The sequence below is a fragment of the Lithobates pipiens genome, unplaced genomic scaffold (assembly GCF_037356315.1).
Source record: "Lithobates pipiens isolate NorthernLeopardFrog02 unplaced genomic scaffold, aLitPip1_a1.2 Scaffold_18, whole genome shotgun sequence".
Classification (NCBI taxonomy): domain Eukaryota; kingdom Metazoa; phylum Chordata; class Amphibia; order Anura; family Ranidae; genus Lithobates; species Lithobates pipiens.
The window spans coordinates 581330360-581357306 of record NW_027507758.1 but is presented as its reverse complement, the minus strand read 5'-3'; the positions used below and the strand labels follow the sequence as shown (position 1 = coordinate 581357306).

Below are 26947 nucleotides of genomic sequence, written 5' to 3'. Positions count from 1 at the left end.
TTCTGCCCTACATCACAGTCAGCAAAGTTCTACCATACATCACAGTCCGCAAAGTTCTACCCTACATCACAGTCCGCAAAGTTCTACCCTACATCACAGTCCACAAAGTTCTGCCCTACATCACAGTCAGCAAAGTTCTACCATACATCACAGTCCGCAAAGTTCTACCCTACATCACACTCCGCAAAGTTCTACCCTACATCACAGTCCGCAAAGTTCTACCCTACATCACAGTCCACAAAGTTCTACCCTACATCACACTCCGCAAAGTTCTACCCTACATCACAGTCCACAAAGTTCTGCCCTACATCACAGTCAGCAAAGTTCTGCCCTACATCACAGTCAGCAAAGTTCTACCCTACATCACAGTCCGCAAAGTTCTACCCTACATCACAGTCCACAAAGTTCTGCCCTACATCACAGTCAGCAAAGTTCTACCATACATCACAGTCCGCAAAGTTCTGCCCTACATCACACTCCGCAAAGTTCTGCCCTACATCACACTCCGCAAAGTTCTACCCTACATCACAGTCCACAAAGTTCTGCCCTACATCACAGTCCGCAAAGTTCTGCCCTACATCACAGTCCGCAAAGTTCTGCCCTACATCACAGTCCGCAAAGTTCTGCCCTACATCACACTCCGCAAAGTTCTACCCTACATCACAGTCCACAAATTCTGCCCTACATCACAGTCCGCAAAGTTCTGCCCTACATCACAGTCCGCAAAGTTCTACCCTACATCACAGTCCCCAAAGTTCTGCCCTACATCACAGTCCGCAAAGTTCTGCCCTACATCACACTCCGCAAAGTTCTACCCTACATCACAGTCTACAAAGTTCTGCCCTACATCACAGTCCGCAAAGTTCTGCCCTACATCACAGTCCGCAAAGTTCTGCCCTACATCACAGTCTGCAAAGTTCTACCCTACATCACAGTCCGCAAAGTTCTACCCTACATCACAGTCCGCAAAGTTCTACCCTACATCACAGTCCGCAAAGTTCTGCCCTACATCACAGTCAGCAAAGTTCTGCCCTACATCACACTCCGCAAAGTTCTACCCTACATCACAGTCCACAAAGTTCTGCCCTACATCACAGTCAGCAATGTTCTACCATACATCACAGTCCGCAAAGTTCTGCCCTACATCACAGTCAGCAAAGTTCTGCCCTACATCACACTCCGCAAAGTTCTACCCTACATCACAGTCCACAAAGTTCTGCCCTACATCACAGTCAGCAAAGTTCTACCATACATCACAGTCCGCAAAGTTCTGCCCTACATCACAGTCAGCAAAGTTCTACCCTACATCACACTCCGCAAAGTTCTACCCTACATCACAGTCCACAAAGTTCTGCCCTACATCACAGTCAGCAAAGTTCTACCATACATCACAGTCCGCAAAGTTCTACCCTACATCACAGTCCGCAAAGTTCTACCCTACATCACAGTCCACAAAGTTCTGCCCTACATCACAGTCAGCAAAGTTCTACCATACATCACAGTCCGCAAAGTTCTACCCTACATCACACTCCGCAAAGTTCTACCCTACATCACAGTCCGCAAAGTTCTACCCTACATCACAGTCCACAAAGTTCTACCCTACATCACACTCCGCAAAGTTCTACCCTACATCACAGTCCACAAAGTTCTGCCCTACATCACAGTCAGCAAAGTTCTGCCCTACATCACAGTCAGCAAAGTTCTACCCTACATCACAGTCCGCAAAGTTCTACCCTACATCACAGTCCACAAAGTTCTGCCCTACATCACAGTCAGCAAAGTTCTACCATACATCACAGTCCGCAAAGTTCTGCCCTACATCACACTCCGCAAAGTTCTGCCCTACATCACACTCCGCAAAGTTCTACCCTACATCACAGTCCACAAAGTTCTGCCCTACATCACAGTCCGCAAAGTTCTGCCCTACATCACAGTCCGCAAAGTTCTGCCCTACATCACAGTCCGCAAAGTTCTGCCCTACATCACACTCCGCAAAGTTCTACCCTACATCACAGTCCACAAATTCTGCCCTACATCACAGTCCGCAAAGTTCTGCCCTACATCACAGTCCGCAAAGTTCTACCCTACATCACAGTCCGCAAAGTTCTGCCCTACATCACAGTCCGCAAAGTTCTGCCCTACATCACACTCCGCAAAGTTCTACCCTACATCACAGTCTACAAAGTTCTGCCCTACATCACAGTCCGCAAAGTTCTGCCCTACATCACAGTCCGCAAAGTTCTGCCCTACATCACAGTCTGCAAAGTTCTACCCTACATCACAGTCCGCAAAGTTCTACCCTACATCACAGTCCGCAAAGTTCTGCCCTACATCACAGTCAGCAAAGTTCTGCCCTACATCACAGTCCACAAAGTTCTGCCCTACATCACAGTCCGCAAAGTTCTACCCTACATCACAGTCCGCAAAGTTCTGCCCTACATCACAGTCCGCAAAGTTCTGCCCTACATCACACTCCGCAAAGTTCTACCCTACATCACAGTCCACAAAGTTCTGCCCTACATCACAGTCCGCAAAGTTCTGCCCTACATCACAGGCCGCAACATTCTGCCCTACATCACAGTCTGCAAAGTTCTACCCTACATCACAGTCCGCAAAGTTCTGCCATACATCACAGTCCGCAAAGTTCTGCCCTACATCACACTCCGCAAAGTTCTGCCCTACATCACACTCCGCAAAGTTCTGCCCTACATCACAGTCCGCAAAGTTCCCTTTTACATCACAGTCTGAAAAGTTCTTCCTTACATTGGAGTTCCCCTTTATAAGGAAAACAGAGTGTGGGACTTTATATAAGGCCAAGGCATAGAACGTCAAGTTCCTCCATCTCTATTTGCTACTAGTATGGGGAAATGGTTTGGGACTTTGTGTGAAGCACGTGTCCGGCTGTGTTTTATGTATTTGTCTATGTTATGATACAGTGCTATGACTTGACAGAATGTGATGATACCCTGTAATATACATCCGCCAGACACTCATTTCGGCCACATGCTTCACACAAAGTCCCAAACCATTTCCTAAAGCTATAGTACCCCTTTACATCACAGACTGCAAAGTTCCCCCTTATATCAGAGTTCCCCTTTACATCGCATGCCACATGTTCTCCCTTACATCGGAAGGCAAAGAGTTCCCCTTTACATCATAGTGTGCAAAGTTCTCCCTTACATCAGAGTCCACAGAGTTCCCCTTTACATCACTGTCTGCAAAGTTCTCCCTTACATCAGAGTTCCCCTTTAGCTCACAGTTTTCAAAGTTCTCCCTTACATCAGAGTTCCCCTTTACATCACATACCACAAAGTTCTCCCTTACGTCATAGTCCACAGAGTTCCCCTTTACATCAGAGTCCGCAGGGTTCCCCCTTACATCAGTCTCCAGAGTTCCCCTTTGCATCACAGTCCACAAAGCTCTCCCTTACATCAGAGTCCACAGAGTTCCCCTTTACATCACAGTCTGCAAAGTTCTCCCTTACATCAGAGTCCACAGAGTTCCCCTTTACTTCACAGTCTGCAAAGTTCTCTCTTACATCAGAGTGCGCAGGGTTCCCCCTTACATCAGACTCCAGAGTTCCCCTTTGAACCACAGTCCACAAAGTTCTCCCTTACATCAGTGTCCACAGAGTTCCCCTTTACATCACATGCCACAAAGTTCTCCCTTACATCAGAGTTCCCCTTTAGATCACAGTCTGCAAAGTTCCCCCTTACATCAGAGTTCCCCTTTAGATCACAGTAAAGTTTCCCCCCCACACCGGAGTTCCCTTTACATCAGAGTCTGCAGGGTTCCCCCTTACATCAGTCTACAGAGTTCCCCTTTGCATCATAGTCCACAAAGTTCTCCCTTACATCAGAGTCCACAGAGTTCCCCTTTACATCACAGTCTGCAAAGTTCTCCTTTACATCAAAGTCCACAGAGTTCCCCTTTACATCACAGTCTGCAAAGTTCTCTCTTACATCAGAGTCCACAGAGTTCCCCTTTACATCACATGCCACAAAGTTCTCCCTTACATCAGAGTTCCCCTTTAGATCACAGTCTGCAAAGTTCTCCCGTACATCAGAGTTCCCCTTTAGATCACATGCCACAAAGTTCTCCCTTTACATCAGAGCTCCCCTTTACATCAGTCAGCAGTGTTCGCCCCTTACAATGTAAGGGGGAACTCTGCTGGCCCTGATGTAAAGAGGAACTCTGCGTAACCTAATGTAAAACTGAACTTTAATGTAAAGGGGAATATTGATATAAAGGAGAACTTTGCAGAATGGTGACCGAGCCTGTCCGGCTTCGAGAACTGTGCATGCGTGCCTCATATTCGGAAGTGTCGAGTCACGTACTAGGTACGTGATCCGGCATAGAGCGGCCTCCCTGCTGAAGTATATGTACGGTGGGAGGTCGGCAAGTGGTTAACAATTGATGACAGAAGCTCAGCTGCCAATGATCGTTTTGCACAGACAGAAAAGGGTGAAATGGAGAAACATTGTATGTAGTGGTGAGATTTATACTCAGTGCTCCATATACTGCGTATAGTGTTTATTTCTGAACTCTTGGTGGAGCAGCTCTTATAGGAAGGCATGGATTGGATGGAGTGCTGGAAGCGCGTGTCGGGGCCGGTTACCATGCATGCGTTGTGTGTATCTGACACACTGGGTGATTATGTGGTTGGGGGACCTGGGCCAGGATCCTTCTTATGTAAACATTGGGTAACACAGCTTGTCTTGTTTGTAGTGACGCCGCGATGAGGGAGAGTCCTCTCTGTACAGTAAACACAGAACCCCCCGGGAGGGGGGGGGGGGGGGGTGCTGGAGGGAGCCTAGCTACACAGTCCATTTCAGCCATACACACAGTGCAGGATTTCAAGAGTCAGTCCATCTTAAAGCTGAAGTTTTGTCTTCCATGGTTCCTCCTTTCCTGTAGTCACTGGGTCTCTGTGCTTCTCTATGCAATGCAGGCAGATCGTGGCTGATGGGAGGGGCCAGCAGGGTGCTGTACATATCTCCCAGCACCCTGCCTCAGTACTGCTCTCAGCTGTGATGTCAGCAGTGGGAGGAGTTATGCAAATATTAAAATGACTTGAGTGGATGTCAATCTGTAGGAGGGAGTGTGTCTGCACACAGAGGTAATGCCCCCCCATGTGATGCCGAGCCTCCATGATTCAAAGAACTCCTATACAGTGGGCTAGCCAGGAAATGAGGCAGACTCTATGTCACTTGCCGCAGCTTCTAATGCACATTGTGAGCCGCTCACAGTGTGCAGTGATATCAGAGTAGGGCTTCATTCACACGACTCCAAAGTTGCACGATTTCTGATGTGACTTTGGAGTGTGACTTTGATGCGACTTTATGCTCCATTCACACGTGTGCGACTTGTCGTGTGACTTTGGACAAGAAAGTCGCACCCCATGTTTTTTCAATGACAACTGTTTAAATATGGGCGACTTCAAGTCACTTCAACTTTAAAAAGGTTTCTACACTAATTTGGTTCGACCTTCATGCAAATTGAGTACCAGAGACCGCAATGTAAACCCTCGTAGTCGCATTGGAAGTCGTACCTGAATGTTATACATGCGACAGTTGTGCAACAGTTGTCCATTATCATTGGTCAAAGGCAAAGTCGCAATCCAAGGCCCCTTTTACACTTGTGCGACTTGTGACTGCAAAGTCGCATGACAAGTCGTACCCCATGATTTTCAATGAGTGCCATTCATATCTGTGTGACATCAAAGTCCCTGTACTATTTTGGTCTGACTTTGATGCGACTTGAGGTCCATAGACCTCAACATTACACAGATGTTGCTTCAAGCCACATGAAAATTGCACCAAAGTCGCAGCAAAATCGTGCGATTTTCAGGTCGCGCATGTGTGAGAGGGGCCTTAGGCTCCATTCACACTTGTACGACTCCAAAGTTGTGCCAACTGTGGAGTTCAACTTTGACTCAACTGGCTTTGACCAGTGATAATGGACAACTGTTGGACACAAGTTGTATTGTATAACATTCGGGTGCGAGTTCCATGCGACTTCTGAGGGTTAACATTGAAGTCTATGGCCCTCAAGTTGCATGAAAGTCGGACCAAAGTAGTGCATGAACTACTTGGAAGTTGCTGCAACTTTAAGTTGCGCTTATATGAATGGTTATCATTGGAAAACACGGGGAACGACTTGTCATGCAACTTTGATGTCCAAGGTTGCATGACAAGTCGCACAAGTGTGCATGACCCTCAAAGTTGCACCAAATTTGCACTCCAAATGTGAATGAAGCCTTTAAAAAGGTGCCTGTACTGCGTTGATGTAACTTTTAATGCGACTTAGGTCCAGCGAGTAAGTCGTGCAACTTTGGAGTGCAACTTTGACGCAACTTTAAGCCCTCGTTCCCATTGGAGCGATTTCTCATGAGATTTGACAGGTCAAATCGCATGACAAGTCACAGCCTATTGCAGGCAATGTTCTGATTGGTGCGATGCTGACTTTGTATCGCCGCACCGATTCGAAAAATGAGTTCCTGCACTACTTTTGCCAATTTCGGGTGCAACTTCATTAGACATCTTTGCAGGAGGCACCTGAAATTGTGCTATTTCACTTGAAGTAGCACGACTTCAAAGTAGCATCAACGTACACCAAGGCTAAGGCTCGGTTCACATATGAGCTGCATGGGGCTCGCAGCAGGGATCCGGTGCGCCCTCGTTCAACGTTTCAGGTCCAATTTCAGCCCGATTTTGGGCTGAGTTCGGACCTGAAATGGACAAAAGACGCACACGCAAAAACGCACCAGAGCCGCTGCGAAGATATATGAACCGGCTCCATAGTGAGCCGGTCAAAACCTGCTGCTATTGAGAATTGGATGCGGGAAACCCACATCCAATTTGCAATGGTGTGAACCCAGCCTAAAGCAACTTTGGATGGGTGCAACTTGGAATGCGACTTTGGCTGTGACCAATAATAATGGACAACTGTTGCACAACTGTCACATGTATAACATTCAGGTGTGACTTTTGAAGGTTTACATTGCAGTCTATGGCGCTCAAAGCGCATGAAAGTCGGGCCAAAGTAGTGCGGAAACCTTTTTTTTAAAAGTTGCTGCGACTTTAAGTCGTAGATATTTGAATAGTTGTCATTGAAAAACATGGGGTGCGACTTGTCACGTGACTTTCTTGTATATGTCGCATGAGAAGTCGCACAAGAGTGAATGGAGCAAAAAGTCGCTGCGGCTTTAAGTCATAACCGATCTGAACGGGTGCCACTGAAAAGAATAGACCGAAGTCGCACAAATGTGAATGGATCCTTAGTGGATCCGGTATTTCTGTGGGAAGGATGGAGTTCTCCTTTAAATCTGGAGGACGGCCCCGGCATCTGCACAGAGCATCCATTCTCCTTCCTCTTTAAATAGCTCTCCGTCTTGCCGTGTGTGTGCGTTGCCGTCGCCGTCCTCCAGGGATCCCCTCCGCAGTGTTACTAGGGACGGGACGTGGTGAGCAGGCGGATGACGGATGATATTTCCACCAGACGGCCTTCTCTGTAGAAGACAGAATCCATCGTCCTCCTCCTCTGTGCATTCATCTCCACTCCTCGCCGATCGGCCTGCTCCTCTCAGTGTAGGTGACACTGCCGGTAGGTGTCATGCTGGGGGACTATTGGGAAATGACCAGCGCTGGGGCTCACCGCCCACCTCACCTGTCCAGCCTAGAGGGTTCTCCGGGGACTTTTCCATATTCCACTTGTTTGATCACTTGTGATGTATAAAACGCGATCAGTGAGGCGTACAATCCACCATGGCGCCCAACATGCATACTGATTGGGAGATCTGGATCTGATTGCACTGTATGGGGCGGCATGACCGATCAGACATCATCTCCATGTGTGGGGGGGGGGGGGGGGGATTGAACGATGTGTGTGCATTGATTGGTCAGCATTGTAAGGAATGGATGAAGCAGTTGTATCATGTATGGAGGACATGGGAGGGGCAGAGTGGAGGATATTGGTGAAGAGCTGTCGTTGTGATCCCACGAACCGGCCAATCACAAGCCATGATTGTTCAGCAGTCCAATCTGGACTTCATCAAACCTTAAAGGGTCAGCCCATTCACTGCTTAGTAGGCTGCAGCTGGTGAATTGAGACTCTTATTTTTGCAACTAAAGTAGTGAGACTCCTTGACTGGTGGGCTTATGGAAACTTGCTGCTGTTACATAGTTACATAGTAGGTGAGGCTGAAAAAAGACACAAGTCCATCAAGTCCAACCTATGTGTGTGATTATATGTCAGTATTACATTGTATATCCCTGTACGTTGTGGTCGTTCAGGTGTTATCTAATAGTTTCTTGAATCTGTCAATGCTCCCCGCTGAGACCACCGCCTGTGGAAGGGAATTCCACATCCTTGCTAATCTGTTGTCTTCTAAGGGAGCAAGCAATGAATATATCTGATCTCCAGCCTTCCTTTCAGTTGTACTGGTGCCTCTCCTGGAGTGAATTGACTTACTCGGATTTCTCTGCACACTGTGAGCTTCTCATAATGTGCATCAGAAGCTGCAGCAAGTCAGAGCCCATCTCGTTTTCTGGCTTGAGGATGTCCAGCGTCTACTAGCTTTTTCCTCCCGGGCCTGACTGTCCTAGAATCTCAGTCATGGAGGCTCAGTATTACTATATATATATATATATATATATATATATATATATATATATATATATAATATTTATAGATCTATCTATCTATCTATCTATCTATCTATCTATCTATCTATCTATCTATCTATCTATCTATCTATCTATCTATCTATCTATCTATCTATCTATCTATATATATATAGAGAGAGAGAGATATATGATTTTATATATATATATATATATATATATGACAGTGCTCCGAAAAAGTATTCATACCCCTTGATTTTCCACATTTTGTCACGTTACAACTAAAAACGTAAATTTATTTTATTGGAATTTTATGCAGGGCCGGATTAACAAGGGGCTATTAGAGCTGCAGCTCCAGGCCCCTTACCTTAAGCTAGGCCCCTTTAAAAAAAAAAAAAAAAATCACAAAAAAGATTGACTTTGAGGGTCATGGCTCAGGGATCAGAGGTCTCATAGAGCCCAAATTTAGGGGGTAGGTAGGTCTACCCCACTACTGGTTAAAATGTGGGGCTCCTATCACCTATGGTCCTGGAGATATGGGGCTCCTTGCACAGCCTGTCAGAAGCTACATACAGAGCGGCCAGTTTAAATACAGGCTGTCACACTCTGTTTGCAGCAGACTGATAGGGTGAGCTCACAGAGCCTCTCCTCACTTCTTGTCAGAGGCACTGAGATCAATGGACAGCTCGGAGCCTGCAGAGTATGACAGGCAGCACCATCTGTCAAACTCGCTCGCAGTAGCAGCATAGTCCAACAATGTAAAACTGCCATCCAGCAATGTAAAAAACAAAAAAAAAGGAGGCAGCAATTGCACCTCATGAATGCCTGTCAGCTGCTGCTATACCACTCATTGAAAAGCAATACACCACAGATCACTTTTCAGAGGGCAGTAAGCATTACTGCTAATGTGAAAGAAACTTGAAACACATCATCCATTTCACACTCACCACCAACCAGGTCACCCCCCAGCCACTTCCCATGTTAGCCACATCCCTTCAATTTATATAACAGGTGACCATTTCCCAACCTGCAGATGACAGATCCTACTCTAAACAATATCACTACCAGTTACTCCCCCCCCCCCCCACCTGCTGATTGATATCCCTCCATGACCACCCCACACCCCCCCTGCTGACAGACCTCCCTCCCCAGCCTGTCCCCACACACCTCTCACCTGCTGACCTGTGGATGGGGGAATCACTCCGCAGTGTTATTGTGTTCTGCCAGTGGGGAGCCTTCCCTACCCACAGAATACAAAGATCAGTGTTGCTTACTATAGCTGGTAGCCCTGATTAACAGGCTGGTTGTACTCAAATCGATTAATAGATTGACTTGTGTACAACCAGCTAGCCCATACATAGATCGACTATAGCTGGTCTCTGCTTAGTTGGCTTAATTTAAATTCATGTATGGCCCGCTTAACCACCACGCAGTCCCTAAACATCCTTCAACAAACCTTTACATTTTTCCTTCCCAGATTCCTACATCCTCCTCTCCTATACATAGTGCCCACTGTCATACCCTCCACACTCCTCTCCTATACATACTGCTCACTGTCATACCCTCCACACTCCTCTCCTGTACATACTGCTCACTGTCATACCCTCCACACTCCTCTCCTATACATAGTGCCCACTGTCATACCCTCCACACTCTTCTGCTATACATAGAGCCCACTGTGATACCCTCCACACTCCTCTCCTGTACATACTGCTCACTGTCATACCCTCCACACTCCTCTCCTGTACATACTGCTCACTGTCATACCCTTCACACTCCTCTCCTATACATAGTGCCCACTGTCATGCCCTCCACACTCCTCTCCTATACATAGAGGCCACTGTCATACCCTCCACACGACCCTCCTATAGATAGTGCCCACTGTCATACCCTACATACTCCTCTCCTATACATAGTACCCACTGTCATACCCTCCACACTCCTCTCCTATACATAGTGCCCACTGTCATACCCTCCACACTGATCTCTAATACATAGAGGCCACTGTCATACCCTCCACACGACCCTCCTATAGATAGTGCCCACTGTCATACCCTACATACTCCTCTCCTATACATAGTACCCACTGTCATACCCTCCACACTCCTCTCCTATACATAGTGCCCACTGTCATACCCTCCACACTCCTCTTCTATACATACTACTCACTGTCATACCCTCCACATTCCTCTCCTGTACATACTGCCCATGGTCATACCCTCAACACCCCTCTCCTATACATAGAGCCAGCTGTCATCCCCTCCACACTTCTCTCCTATACATACTGCCCACTGTCATAAAATCGACACTCCTCTCCTGTACATACTGCTCACTGTCATACTCTCCACATTCCTCTTCTGTACATACAGCCCACTGTGACACCCTCCACACTCCTGTCCTGTACATACTGCCCACTTTGACACCCTCCACACACACCACCCTGAGTAAATACTTTGTAGAACCACCTTTCACTGCAATTACAGCTACAAGTCTTTTTGGGGATGTCTCTACCAGCTTTGCACATCTAGAGAGTGACAATTTTTGCCCATTCTTCTTTGCAAAATAGCTCAAGTTCTATCAGATTGGATGGAGAGCGTCTGTGAACAGCAATTTTCAAGTCTTTCCACAGATTGTCATTAGGATTTAGGTCTTGACTTTGACTGGGCCATTCTAACACATGAATATGCTTTGATCTAAACCATTCCATTGTAGCTCTGGCTGTATGTTTAGGGTCGTTGTCCTCCTGGAAGGTGAACCTCCGCCCCAGTCTCAAGTCTTTTGCAGACTCTAAGCACCATACACACGATCAGATTTACCAAAACCATGCAGTGCAAGGGCCTGTCTGATTGCATACAAATTGGAACTCCTAAGGTTTGGCCTCATATTATATGGTTTTGGTAAATCTGAAGGAAAAAATCAGCAGAAAATGTGATAGTATGTATGGGGCTTAACAGGTTTTCTTCTAAGATTGCCTGTGTTTGGCTCCATCCATCTTCCCATCAACTCTGACCAGCTTCCCTGTCCCTGCTGAAGAAAAGCATCCCCACAACATGATACTTCCGCCACCATGTTTCACGGTGGGGATGGTGTGTTCAGGGTGATGTGCAGTGTTCGTTTTCTGCCACACATAGTGTTTTGCTTTTACACCAAAAAGTTCAATTCTGACCCTCATCTGACCAGAGAACCTTCTTCCACATGCTTGCTGTGTCCCCCACATGGCTTCTCACAAACTGCAAACTGGACTTCTTATGGTTTTCTTTCAACAATGGCTTTCTTCTTGCCACAGATTTGTGAAGAGCACGACTAATAGTTGTCCTGTGTACAGACTCTCCCACCTGAGCTGTGGATCTCTGCAGCTCCTCCAGAGTTACCATGGGCCTCTTGGCTGCTTCTCTGATGAATATTTTCCTTGCCCAGCCTGCCAGGTTAGGTGGACGGCCATGTCTTGGTAGGTTTTCAGTTGTGCCATACTCTTTCCATTTTTGAATGATGGATTGAACAGTGCTTTGTGAGATGTTCAAAGCTTGGGATATTTTTTTATAACCTAACCCTGCTTTAAACTTCTCCACAACTTTATCCCTGACCTGTCTGGTGTGTTCCTTGGCCTTCGTGATGCTGTTTGTTCACTAAGGTTCTCTAACAAACCTCTGAGGGCTTCACAGAACAGCTGTATTTATACTGAGATTAAATTACACACAGGTGGACTATTAATTAGGTGACTTCTGAAGGCAATTGGTTCCACTATATTTTAGCTAGGGGTATCAGAGTAAAGGGGGCTGAATTCCAATGCACACCACACTTTTCACATATTTATTTGTAAAAAAAAAAAAGTGTTGAAAACCATTTATAATTTTCCTTACACTTTGTGTTGGTCTATCACATAAAATCCCAATAAAATACTTTTACGTTTTTGGTTGTAACATGACGAAATGTGCAAAATCTCAAGGGGTATGAATACTTTTTCAAGGCACTGTAACTGTCCAAGTTTTTCCTCTGCACAACAAATGTTTGATGTGAGCCCCCCCCATTGGTGACACGACAGATGATTGGCATTTTTGTCCCTCTCGTTTTGGGGTATGAATACTTTTTCAAGGCACTGTAACTGTCCAAGTTTTTCCTCTGCACAACAAATGTTTGATGTGAGCCCCCCCCATTGGTGACACGACAGATGATTGGCATTTTTGTCCCTCTCGTTTTGGGGTATGAATACTTTTTCAAGGCACTGTATGTAAAATTATAGGGTGGTCGGCCTTATTATTACCATCACACAGGATTTATATAGAATCAACACTTCGGGCAGCGCTTATGCAAATGCATGCTGCTAGAAACGCCCACTCCTCCAGACACCCACCAATCAGGGCATTTTGATACTCCCAAGAGCCAGCCCACTTCTTACATCAGGGCTGAGAGCTTTTGAGAGCTGCACTGGGGCAGGGGGCTGGGATGTTTTCAGGAAGCGAAGTACAGCATCCTGCTCACCCCTCCCACCAGCCATGATCTGCCTGCATTGCATAGAGAAGCACAGGGACCCAGTGATGATGCCCCTCCCGCAGCACTATTGTGTTCTATTGGTGGGGAACCTTCTCGACAGGCAGAACAAAATGATCAGTGCTGGCAGGGATCACCTGCAAAAAAATAATTTTATCCGTATGCCGTATGGGCAGGCTGAAAGTATCCAAATTGGTGCACCGATCGACTTTAGTACAATGAACCTGTCTGATTTTTTGCATGTGATCCCTGCCAGCACTAATCATCACGTTCTGCCTGTTGGGAAGGCTCCCCACCGACAGAACACAATAGTGCTGCGGGAGGGATTTGAGCAATATTTGTGTGTTGCAGGAAAAGAAAATTGCATAGTCTATGGCTTGCATGACAGTCTACTCAAACTGGCTAATTGATTTTAAATTGGAAATTGTTCAACATCGGTGCTGATTACACTTCTTGGTATTCAGATGATCACTGGGCATCCAATCATGAGCTACAGAATTCAAACTAAGGAAGAACCAGCATGTGACAGTAAGGCCAACCACACACATTACAATCTGGCCGTACAGTTTTTGCACAACCAACTTTAGATTTCCCAAAACAATATCATATGAGAACCTACCTAATCTAGTGAATCAATTTGTGCCCAACCAAGCAGGCCTTTGTACTACATAGAAGATGGTAGGTCTAAAGAAGACCATACAATCACATTGTATAGTGTATGGTGAGTTTAAAGGGCTCGTAAACCCTCGTGTTTTTTCACCTTAATGCATCCTATATATATCCGGCTCTTGCTTGGATAGATTGATAGCAGCGCAGACATTGGCTCCCGCTACTGTCAATCAAATCCAATGGCACGGGCAGGGGGGGGGGGGCGGGGGCTGAGTCCAAAATTCGTGTCTGTGGCTGCAAATGCTGGAATCGGGAGCGCGCCTGTAAGGTAACCCCCCTGGGAGAACGCTTCTCCTAGGGGTTTATCTGATGTAGGGAGGAGCCACAAGAGCCGCCGGGGGGACCCCGGAAGAGGAGGATCGGGACCACTGTGCAGCTCGTTTTGCACAGTGGTCCCGAGGTAAGTATGACATGTTTGTTATTCTAAAGAAAAAAAAAAAAAAAAAACCTTTACGATCACTTTAAACAGTTTAAATTGTGGACTCCCTTTAAGGCTTCATGCACACTGAAGCTCCTAAATGGCAATTTTTGGGAATTTGGGCGTTTCTTTTAGCAGCCCATAAACTCCCCTCTATGTTATCCTATGTGTCCATGCACATATGGATGTTTTTTGGACGTTTATGGGCTGTTGTCTGAATGCCCTAAAATCGCGTTCAGGCTCTGTTTTTCTGACCACAAAAAATGCGTAAAAACTTTAAACGCTGACAAACGTCGATAAACGCTCAAAAAACGTGACTCACCAGTGTTTTTTAAAGTTTTTGATCCATTAAAAAAAAGAAAAAATACTCTAAAAAAAAAAAAACCCGAATAAACGCTATTGCAAAAACTAAAAAATATTGAAAGACTGCAAAGCTACTGGCGTTGTTAGATCCTCGTTTTAACGTCCAGTGTGCATGGAGCCTAATGCCGCGTACGCATTACCGGACTTTTCGACGGACTTGGTCCGGCGGATAATCCGACGGACTTTGCAGCTGAGGTCCACTGGACTTTCAAGCGAATGGACTTGGCCACACACGATCACTCCAAAAGTCAGACAGATTGGAACGTGATGACGTAGAATAAGGAAGTTCATAGCCAGTAGCCAATAGCTGCCCTAGTATCGGCTTTAGTTCCGACTGGACTCGAGTCCGTCTAAAAGATTTGAAGCAAGTTTTATTTCTAGGTCCGCCGGACTTTTGGGAAGAAAAAGTCTGCTGGAGCCCACACACGATCGAATTGTCCAATGGATTCCAGTTCGCCGGACCAAGTCCGTCGAAAAGTCCGGTCGTGTGTGCGTAAGTGGTAAAGATACACCCCGGGGTAAGCAGCTAAAGCCCAATAAAAACATGGTATGTATGGGGACTGTATTACCTGGAAAATATTTGTCATTCTTATCAGCCATTCTTGTGATGCAAGCACTCCTGCCAGATGGCACAGCCTGGTCAGTGACCTCAATTTTAAGCAATTGAGATCCGTCATTGGCCCACTCAGAGTCTGCTGATTGGACAGGGAACTGACTGGTCTTGCTAGACCAGTGAGTGTGTACACCTTTAATTCTGATCCATGCTTTCTCCTGACAGACAGTCCTGGCATGGAGGGGATGATAGGAAGCTAAAGTAAGGACACACAGAGGCACTTATACTAACTTTAAACAATTTAAAGTATAACTCCGCTTTGGAGTTATGAATGAAATGAAATCAGCCCTCTGCTGGTCGGGTACCTGTACTGCAGTGATCTTTGTAAACCTCATTGCTACCTCCTGCTATTTTGTATCAGAACTCTTCCATGGGTTCCACTCGCTCCTCCTGTGTGCTGAGTTGTTGCATTTAAAAAGAGAAAACATTAGTGAGCCAACCACATGGTCGGGAAGTGACAGTTCTGGGGGGAGATTCTTCCACCAATATTGTACAGGCCCCTCCATGCAAAAATGATTTGCTGTCAGTCTTGCATATACTCAAGGTGACTGCAGATTGAATGAGACAGGCAACTGATAGTGGCACCCCAAGGGGTACCCACCTGCTTCTAGCCCCTGCTCTCTGCCTGCATACTAAATACCTCCACCTGTAGAGGCTACTGAGGACATCTTGTGGCTGTATGGCAGTTTTCCATACAGCCTGGGCCGTGTATGAATTCGAGGTATGGCAATTTTCCATATAGCCGGGACTAGTGAATTAATTCCAGGTATGGTAATTTTCCATACAGCCTGGGCCGTGTATGAATTCCAGGTATGGCAATTTTCCATACAGCTTGGACCAATGTAGGAATTCCAGGTTGGCCAATTTTCCTTACAGCCGGGACCAGTGAATGAATTCCAGGTATGGCAATTTTCCATACAGCCGGGACCAGTGAATGAATTCCAGGTATGGCAATTTTCCATACAGCTTGGACCAGTGTAGGAATTCCAGGTTTGGCAATTTTCCTTACAGCCGGAACCAGTGAATGAATTCCAGGTATGGCAATTTTCCATACAGCTTGGACCAGTGTAGGAATTCCAGGTATGGCAATTTTCCATGCAGCTTGGACCAGTGTATGAATTCCAGGTTTGGCAATTTTCCATGCAGCTTGGACCAGTGTATGAATTCCAGGTTTGGCAATTTTCCTTACAGCCGGGACCAGTGAATGAATTCCAGGTATGGCAATTTTCCATACAGCTTGGACCAGTGTAGGAATTCCAGGTTTGGCAATTTTCCTTACAGCCGGGACCAGTGAATGAATTCCAGGTATGGCAATTTTCCATACAGACGGGACCAGTGAATGAATTCCAGGTATGGCAATTTTCCATACAGATGGGACCAGTGAATGAATTCCAGGTATGGCAATTTTCCATACAGCTTGGACCAGTGTAGGAATTCAAGGTATGGCAATTTTCCATGCAGCTTGGACCAGTGTATGAATTCCAGGTTTGGCAATTTTCCATGCAGCTTGGACCAGTGTATGAATTCCAGGTTTGGCAATTTTCCTTACAGCCGGGACCAGTGAATGAATTCCAGGTATGGCAATTTTCCATACAGCTTGGACCAGTGTAGGAATTCCAGGTTTGGCAATTTTCCTTACAGCCGGGACCAGTGAATGAATTCCAGGTATGGCAATTTTCCATACAGACGGGACCAGTGAATGAATTCCAGGTATGGCAATTTTCCATACAGCTTGGACCAGTGAATGAATTCCAGGTATGGCAATTTTCCATACAGCTTGGACCAGTGTAGGAATTCCAGGTATGGCAATTTTCCATACAGCTAGGACCAGTGTATGAATTTCAGGTTTGGCAATTTTCCATGCAGCTTGGACCAGTGTATGAATTCAAGGTATGGTAATTTTCCATACAGCGTAGACCAGTTTAGGAATTCCAGGTATGGCAATTTTCCATAAAGCTTGGACCAGTATATGAATTCCATGAACTGCAAAGAACGGCAATCTGCCTTGTGTACATTGGCAGACTGCCATTCTGCCTTTGTAACGAATGATCGCCAGCGGACATCGATTCTACGGTACCCGCCAATCAGCTTCCGATGTGTATAATCACAGCGGGAGCGGGCCCTCGGTGGAACTCCGTTTCTCAAGGTTTGAATTTCCCTTCTGCGCCACATGTCGGCACACAGAGCAGTTGGATGTAACAAGTCAGATATTGGGAGGATGGGAGGAGGGACACTGGTCCAAGATGTATGGAAAATTGCCATACCAGGAATTCATACACTGGTCATTACATTGGGGAGATTTCCCTTCATTTCCTGTCCAAAAATATGTAGAAGAATACACATTGCCCTAAATTGATGAAGAAATTAGATTTTTTTTAGTTTTTTTATTGGATATGTTTTATAGCAGAAAGTAAGAAATATATATATTTTTTTTCAAAATTGCGCTTTTTTTTTTTTTTTTTTGTTTATAGCACAAAAAAAGATCAAATACCACCAAAAGAAAGCTCTATTTCTGGTAAAAAGAGGACATACATTTTATCTGGGTACAGCGTAGCGCGACCGTGCAATTATCAGTTAAAATAGGAATAGCCAGGAAGTGGGGTAAAACCTTTTCGGAGGTCAAGTGGTTAAATGCATGTAAATAAAGAACTTGCTTTTAGTATGAGGGCTACTTTAACTTTGATAAAAGTTTTATAACTTTCCACCTATTTGATAAAAGTTGTAGGTCGGTGCAATCAAAAAAAAAAAAGGTGAAAAAGTTCCCCAGGATTGTTGGAAGAAGCAGTAGTTGTGGTGCGGTGAGACGCTTTGGGGACTTGAATCTGGCTGCCATAGGTTACAGTACAGCACATATTGTCACCCTTTGCCTTTAAAATACACTTTACTGACTTGCAATCGTCTTATCAGCCCACAAAGCCGATGTGTCCTCTAACCTGCACCAGGAAACCAGGGCCGAGCTGTGATTGGACGGTGCTGCTATAAGGGCCCCTATGTGACGGTGTATAGGGACACACACATCACATGACTGATAGGCCAGTGTTACTCATTACACAGAGGAATGCTTATGGACAGGTCTGTAGTTTATTGTATTCCTCCTTTTTCTGGGACTTCATTGGGTGTGGGACAGGCACCTCGTTCAGTACACATTGCTGCTTTGTGTAGAAACGATAACTGCATCAAAAATTGCCATTAGCTCTATGGAAACACCTATGGGAAAGTACATCCGAATAGGCTGGTCTGTCTCCACACCCATAGAAGTCTATGGGGTTCTACTGCGTATGCGGAGTAAGTGGGACCAGGACCTGATGTTCAGTGATAGGACTGTTGATCTCTTCTAACCTCCTGCAATCCCTATACAACAATCAGTCTGCTATTGTAACTTATTTACAGCTCTCTTCTGTAGATATATGACATGTAGGGGCCACAAATAAGTTATTAGTAGACCTTTTGGTTGCCACCCCTTGCAAAGAGGAAATCAGCAGCATTGGTACTAAATGGGGGTACTGTGAAGTCTCTGGGGTAACCCAAAATGGCGCCAATACCTGGCACATGCACAGTAGAGGCAGAAGGATAGTAACATTAGGGTTGATTTAAAACTGGAGAGTGCAAAATCTGGTGCAGCTGTACATGGCGGCCAATCAGCTTCCAGATTTTATTGTCAAAGCTTAATTGAACAAGCTGAAGTGAGAAGCTGATTGGCTACCATGCACAGCTGCACCAGGTTTTGCACTCTCCAGTTTTAGTAAATAAACCCCATTGCGTTTATACTAAGCATGCTCAGTAGAGGCAGAAGGGTAGTAGCATTGGGGGTTATTTACGAAAGGCAAATCAACTTTGCACTACAAGTGCAGTCGCCATAGATCCGAGGGGGACATGCAAAGAAAATAAAAAAACATCATCTTAGCTTGCACATGATTGGATGATAAAATCAGCAGAGCTTCCACTCATTTCAGATCTACCCCTTCAGATTTAGAGCGACTGCACTTCCTAGTGCACTTTCAGTGCAAAGTGGATTTGCCTGACACACTGTATCAGTACTACGCATGCTCAGTAGAGGCAGAAGGGTAGTGACACTGTGTCAGTACTACGCATGCTCAGTAGAGGCAGAAGGGTAGTGACATTGTGTCAGTACTACGCATGCTCAGTAGAGGCAGAAGGGTAGTGACACTGTGTCAGTACTACGCATGCTCAGTAGAGGCAGAAGGGTAGTGACACTGTGTCAGTACTACGCATGCTCAGAAGAGGCAGAAGGGTAGTGACACTGTGTCAGTACTACGCATGCTCAGTAGAGGCAGAAGGGTAGTGACACTGTGTCAGTACTACGCATGCTCAGTAGAGGCAGAAGGGTAGTGACACTGTGTCAGTACTACGCATGCTCAGTAGAGGCAGAAGGGTAGTGACACTGTGTCAGTACTACGCATGCTCAGTAGAGGCAGAAGGGTAGTGACACTGTGTCAGTACTACGCATGCTCAGTAGAGGCAGAAGGGTAGTGACACTGTGTCAGTACTACGCATGCTCAGTAGAGGCAGAAGGGTAGTGACATTGTGTCAGTACTACGCATGCTCAGTAGAGGCAGAAGGGTAGTCAGAATTGGGGGTTATTTACTAAAACTGCAGAGTGCAAAATCTGGTGCAGCTCTACATAGAAGCCAACAATTTTCCAGGTTTTATTGCCAAAGTTTATTTGCGCAAGCTGAAGTTAGAAGCCGATTGGCTACCATGCACAGCTGCACCAGTTTCTGAGTGCTCCAGTTTTAGTAAATCAACCCAATTGTGTCAGCACTATGCATGCTCAGTAAAGGCAGAAGGGTAGTAACAGTGTGTCCGTACCACGCATGCTCAGTAACTAGGTGTTTAGCCCCTATTAAGCATGAGCTCGGGCGTGTTCGCACACTCCACGTGCAGAGCCCGCCAGGAAGTCGGCACCGCGCTGCGCTAATCACAGGCAGTGAGACATTGCCCAATCTCTGAATGTCTCATTGCCTGTGATTAGCGCAGCGCCGTGCCGACTTCCTGGCGGGCTCTGCACGTGGAGTGTGCGAACATGCCCGAGCTCACCCCTAGCCCCTATGCACCCAATCCTGTGCACAGGTATGGCGCCCCGTCCCACATCCAGAGGCCGTCAAAATCTATGACAGGTTAAAATCCTCTGTGCCTGGACACTGGAAGGAACATATTCTGGAATGCTGAATATCTGCGCCCTGGGCAAACTTGAGTACCAATTAGTACAGCGTCCAGTGACAGCAAATCTTTGAGAGACGGCAGGTTTGGACACGGCACCTGTGCCTCCTGGGTGCACTAAAACGCCAGGATTGGACGCACAGGAGCTAAACACCCAGTGTACCCGTGACCTTATAGGTATTGTCCATCTATCAGCCTGTGGAACACCTGTGTATCCCATGAAGACAAACATGGTCCTGGCATGGGTGTACACTTAGCTACGGTAGGCTTGCCAACTTTTTCTTGAAGCCAAACCCGAACACTTTAGTGGTGCATATCATTTTTTTTATTTTTAGTATACACTATAGACAATAAAGATTGTAAAAGTAGTAATGTGGCGTGCACAGGACACCACAACGAACAGGGGGTGTAGCTAAATTGTGTTAACAGTGGGAGGGGCCTAAAGTAGCCTACCTTACCTACAGCACCCCTTACTAACTACGGCATTCCAAAGCAGCCCAGCCTTCTAGTGACAGTAAAAATTAGCCCGCCCTACCTACACTATCCACACCAAAGTGGTGTATTCTATCTACAACACCCCAATAAGTATATCCAAGGCACCCGAAAGTGGACCACCCTAACCACAGCACTCCAAAGGGGAGTGGGGGGGCAGTGGGATAGACAGGGGGGTAGAGGATTGGAGTGGACTGGGGGGCAGCAGGGTGGCCAGGGAGGCAGCGGGGTGGACTGGGGGGTAGTGGAGTGGACCAGGAGGCAGTAGGGTGGACAGGGAGGCAGCGGGGGAGGGGGACTGGGGGGTAGTGGAGTGGAATAGGAGGCAGTAGGGTGGACAGGGAGGCAGCGGGGGAGGGGGACTGGGGGGTAGTGGAGTGGACTAGGGGGCAGTAGGGCGGACAGGGAGATAGCAGGGTAGACTGGGGGGGTAACAGGATAGATGGGGCAGCAGGTTAGACTAGGGGTAGTGGAGTGGACTGGGAGGCAGCGAGGTGGACTGGGGAGAAGCAGGATGGACTGGGGGGTAGTGGAGTGGACTGGGGGGCACCAAGGATGGACTTGGAGGTAGAGGAGTGAACTGGGGGCAGCAGGATGAACAGGGAGGCAGCAGGACAGAGGGACAGCAGGTTGAACTGTGGTGCAGCAGGGTTGACTGGGGGGGGCAGCAGGGTGGACTGTGGTGCAGCAGGGTGGACTGTGGTGCAGCAGGGTGGACTGGAGAGGGGGGGCAGCAGGGTGGACTGGGAGGAAGTGGAGTGGACAGGGAGGCACCAGGCCGGACAGCGGGATGGACATGGGGACAGCGGGATGGACATGGGGACAGCAGGTTGGACTGGGGGTTGTGTGGGGGACTGGGAGGCAGTGGGGTGGACTGGGGGTAGTGGAGTGGATAGGGGGGCAACAGGGTGTACTGGGGGGTAGTGGAGTGGATGGGGGGCAGTGAGGTGGACACGGGGCAGCAGGGTGAACAAGGGGGAGAGGGGCAGCAGGGTGGGGGAGAGGGGCAGCAGGGTGGAGGAGAAGGGGCAGAGTGGATGGGGGGGCAGCGGGGTGGATTGGGGGGGGCAGTGGGGTGGACTGGTAGTCAGCAGGGTGGACTGGGGGGTAGCGGGATGGACTGGGGGGGGGAGTGGAGTGGACTCTGGGGCAGCAGGGTGGACATTAAGGAAACAGTGGTGCTCAGTGGTGGACTGCATGTCTCCTGTCCTGTCCTGTAAGCTGTAGGTTGCTCCCCCTACTGGGGCTGATTGGCTGCACTTGATGCCTCTTTCTGCTTGGCTCCTGTGAAGCTGGATGATCCTGTCAGCCCAGGAGACACGCAAGGAGAAGAGGGGTCCTTTAGCTGGTGGTGGGCTGTCCTCAGAGGTGCCTGTCATTTTGGGAACCTAAAGCCTTGATGTGTAAACTGAACATCAGTGAGGGAACAGAGGCCAGCAGTTGTAAGTGGGGGCAGTTGGTGGTCTCTGGAGTCTGGACTGGGGAAAGAGATGAGGGGAAGACACATTGGTGGCTGGCACTGGGAACATCTCACTGGCAAGTATGCAGTCAGAATGATGTGTCCGGGTGTCTGGCAGTCTTTTTTTTGATGGACACAGCGCCTGTCCTACGGAGCTGCGGGCAGGAGTTTTATAGGCGAGGCCACGGCTTTGGCCTAGTGTCAGCGCCAATCCTGGTGAAAAAAAAAAATCTAAAAAATTGATTTGCTGAAAATTTGAATCGATTTGACCTCTCAACTCGATTCAAGATTCAAATCGATTTTTTCCCCAGCCTCACATTCAGGTTAAAATCGAAATGAAAGGCAAAACATTTTTATATAGATTTAAAACAAAAACATTATAAATACCTTTTTTCCCTTTTTTTAAAAGTGATCACATTCCCTCTGTTCTCAGCTTCAATAAAGCTGGGGGGGGGAAAGACGGAACAGCACACTGATCTTCCCCGTGAATGGCTGTTCAGCTGAGGGCGTGTCAGGACAAGTCTTATCATCAGAGGAGAGCAGACTGAGTTCCCAGCACAGCTAGAGAACTGACCACGGTGTGCTCTCCTGCCTAGTGTGGTCAGTTTTTAATAGGAGTGGAAGGAACACCAGAGATTACACACAAAGGAAGCAATACAAAGAGAACAGGAGACCTTCTCATACAAGTACATGGCACAGCAGGCACATATCAGGAATATGACGTGTTGGGGTAACAAACGCTTTAACTTAATTTTATCTAGTATTGTCTAGGGGTAGAAGAATAATTCCTGGCTCTGGCGCTCTCTTTTGGCCTCTGGTGTTCCAGGATGTGGGCAGCTGGGCTGCTGATAAGGGGGTACCAGCGGTTGTCCTATGGGGGGGGGGGCAGGCCCCATCAGTTCAGAGGGGGGGGGCCCAGGCAACAGGAGGAATCGGATTATAGACAGGAGGGAGTGACAGGTGCAGTGGGGGGAGGGGGGATTACAGGAAGCAATCCCCTGAATGGCTCTCCCTGTAGCAGCTTCATCTCCTCTCCCTCCCACCAGTTTTTAGCTACTGCAGGGAGGAACTACAGGGGATCTGTTCTAGTAAATGCCCCTCATCACACAGATCACCCCTCCTGTAGATAATCTTTTCCCCTTGCAGCTGGGCCTCTCTTGTGTGCCCCTCCAGCAGGGCTGATGGCTTCTTCTCCTCTCCCTCCTGCCGGCTGCTGCAGGGTACGGGGGATCACTTCAGGATGAAGAGCGGGTCAGGTGGGCGGTACGGGGCCCAGTGATTTCTAACAGCAGCCATGGTGGGTGGGACCTCGCTATCTAAATGGCCACCATCCAGGCCACCGAAAAGAGGAGACTTTGAGGGACTGGTCACAGGAAGTAGTGGAAGCTTGCTGGGGCAAGTAACCACGTAACCTCCTTAAGATTTACCCCCCTTCATGACCAGGCCATTTTTTGCAAAACGACATTGCGATGGTTTAACTGACAATTGCGCGATCAACGCTGTACCCAAATAAAATGTATGCCCTTTTTTCCCCCACAAATAGAGCTTTCTTTTGGTGGTATTTGATCACCTCTGCATTGTTTTTTTTTGTACTACAAAAAAAAAAGACTGACAATTTTGGGGGAAAAAAACAACAATATTTTTTACCTTATGCTGTAAAACATATCCAATAAAAGAATTTAAACAAATCAAATTTCTTCATAAATTTAGGCCAATATGTATCCTGCTACTTATTTTTGGTAAAAGCAAACTTTATAGCACCTACAGACTATGAGATTTTTTAAATTTATTTTTTACTAGTAATGGCGGCATTCAGCGACTTATCCAGACTGTGATATTGCAGCGGATATTCTGACACTTAAATATGTGCAACTAAATATGCACTGTCACTGTACAATGACACTGGCTGGGAAGGGATTAAACAGGGGTGATCAAAGGGTTAAATGTGTGCCTAGACAGTGTTTATGTGTACACAGTGTGCTGCTTTTACTAGGGAAGTAAATCCATTCCTTCCCCACTGACAGGACAGAGCTCTGCTTTGTTTACATAGGCAGAGGCCTGTCCTGTGTATGTTCCATACGATCGAAGGGTGTCAGCGCTAATCTATTGGCCGGCACCCACTGATGGCAATGCTGAGTCTGCATTCATGGCAATGGGGGTGCTGCATTCATGGCGATGGGGGTTCTGCATTCCTGGAAATGATGGATCCTGCATTACTGGCAATGGGGGGTCTGCATTCCTGGCAATGCTAGGTGCTGCATTCCTGGCAATGCTGGGTACTGCATTCATGGCAATGCTGGGTGCTGCATTGATGGGAATGGTGGGTGCTGCATTGATGGGAATGGTGGGTGCTGCATTGATGGGAATGGTGGGTGCTGCATTCATGGCAATGCTGGGTGCTGCATTCCTGGCAATGGTGGATGCTGCATTCATGGGAATGCTGGGTGCTGCATTCGTGGCAATGGTGGGTGCTGCATTCGTGGCAATGGTAGGTACAGCATTCCTGGCAATGGGGGTGCTGCATTCATGGCAATGCTGGGTGCTGCATTCCTGGCAATGGTGAGTTCTGCATTCATGAGAATGCTGGGTGCTGCATTTGTGGCAATGGTGGGTGCTGCATTCCTGGCAATGGTAGCTACAGCATTCCTGGCAATGGGGTTGCTGCATTCCTGGCAATGGTGGGTGCTGTATTCCTGGCAGTGCTGGGTGCTGCATTCCTGGCAATGGTAGGTGCTGCATTCATGGCAATGGTGGGTGCTGCATTCCTGGCAATGGTAGGTGGTGCATTCATGGCAATGGTGGGTGCTGCATTCCTGGCAATGGGGGTGCTGCATTTGTGGCAATGGTGGGTGCTGCATTCCTGGCAATGGTAGCTACAGCATTCCTGGCAATGGGGGTGCTGCATTCCTGGCAATGGTGGGTGCTGTATTCCTGGCAGTGCTGGGTGCTGCATTCCTGGCAATGGTAGGTGCTGCATTCCTGGCAATGGTAGCTACAGCATTCCTGGCAATGGGGGTGCTGCATTCCTGGCAATGGTGGGTGCTGTATTCCTGGCAGTGCTGGGTGCTGCATTCCTGGCAATGGTAGGTGCTGCATTCCTGGCAATGGTAGCTACAGCATTCCTGGCAATGGGGGTGCTGCATTCCTGGCAATGGTGGGTGCTGTATTCCTGGCAGTGCTGGGTGCTGCATTCCTGGCAATGGTGGGTGCTGCATTCCTGGCAATGGTAGGTGGTGCATTCATGGCAATGGTGGGTGCTGCATTCCTGGCAATGGGGGTGCTGCATTCATGGCAATGGGGGTGCTGTATTCCTGGCAGTGCTGGTTGCTGTATTCCTGGCAATGCTGGGTGCTGCATTTCTGGCAATGGTGAGTGCTGCATTCATGGGAATGCTGGGTGCTGCATTCCTGGCAATGGGGGTGCTGCATTCCTGGCAAAGGGGGTGCTGCATTCCTGGCAGTGCTGGGTGCTGTATTCCTGGCAGTGCTGGGTGCTGTATTCTTGGCAGTGCTGGGTGCTGCATTCCTGGCAATAGTAGGTTCTGCATTTATGGCAATGGTGGGTGCTGCATTCATGGGAATGGTAGGTACAGCATCCTGGCAATGGGGGTGCTGCATTCATGGCAATGCTGGGTGCTGCATCCCTGGCAATGGGGGTGCTGCATTCATGGCAATGCTGGGTGCTGCATTCCTGGCAATGGTGAGTGCTGCATTCATGGGAATGCTGGGTGCTCCATTCATGGCAATGGTGGGTGCTGCATTCCTGGCAATGGTAGGTACAGCATTCCTGGCAATGGGAGGTGCTGCATTCCTGGCAATGGTGAGTGCTGCATTCATGGGAATGCTGGGTGCTGCATTCGTGGCAATGGTTGGTGCTGCATTCTTGGCAATGGTGGGTGCTGCATTCATGGGAATGCTGGGTGCTGCATTCATGGCAATGATGGGTGCTGCATTCCTGGCAATGCTGGGTGCTGTATTCCTGGCAGTGCTGGGCGCTGTATTCCTGGCAGTGCTGGGTGCTGCATTCCTGGCAATGGTAGGTGCTGCATTCCTGGCAATGGTAGGTACTGCATTCATGGCAATGGTGGGTGCTGTATTCCTGGCAATGCTAGGTGCTGCATTCCTGGCAATGGTAGGTACTGCATTCATGGCAATGGTGGCTGCTGCATTCCTGGCAATGGGGGTGCTGCATTCCTGGCAATGGTAGGTACTGCATTCATGGCAATGGTGGCTGCTGCATTCCTGGCAATGGGGGTGCTGCATTCCTGGCAATAGGGGTGCTGCATTCATGGCAATGGGGGGTGCTGCATTCCTGGCAATGCTGGGTGCTGTATTCTTGGCAGTGCTGGGCGCTGTATTCCTGGCAGTGCTGGGTGATGCATTCCTGGCAATGGTAGGTGCTGCATTCCTGGCAATGCTGGGTGCTGTATTCCTGGCAATGCTGGGTGCTGTATTCCTGGCAGTGCTGGGTGATGCATTCCTGGCAACGGTAGGTGCTGCATTCCTGGCAATGCTGGGTGCTGTATTCCTGGCAATGCTGGGTGCTGTATTCCTGGCAGTGCTGGGTGATGCATTCCTGGCAGTGCTGGGTGATGCATTCCTGGCAATGGTAGGTGCTACATTCCTGGCAATGGTGGGTGC

At 47.8% G+C, this 26947-nt stretch overlaps 1 protein-coding gene across 3 annotated transcripts in view; it reads left to right on the top strand.

Moving 5' to 3' along the window:
* Positions 1-26947, top strand: part of MAPRE3 (microtubule associated protein RP/EB family member 3) — a 170416-nt gene that overhangs the window by 40341 nt on the left and 103128 nt on the right. Inside the window, exon 1 of one of the 3 annotated variants that reach the window (XM_077489104.1) lies at positions 7423-7605. The exons of the other annotated variants lie outside the window; for them this stretch is intronic. The gene's annotated coding sequence lies outside the window, so the exon portion shown is untranslated. Of the gene's footprint in view, positions 1-7422; positions 7606-26947 lie in introns of those variants that run through there. 3 annotated transcript variants of the gene reach the window in all.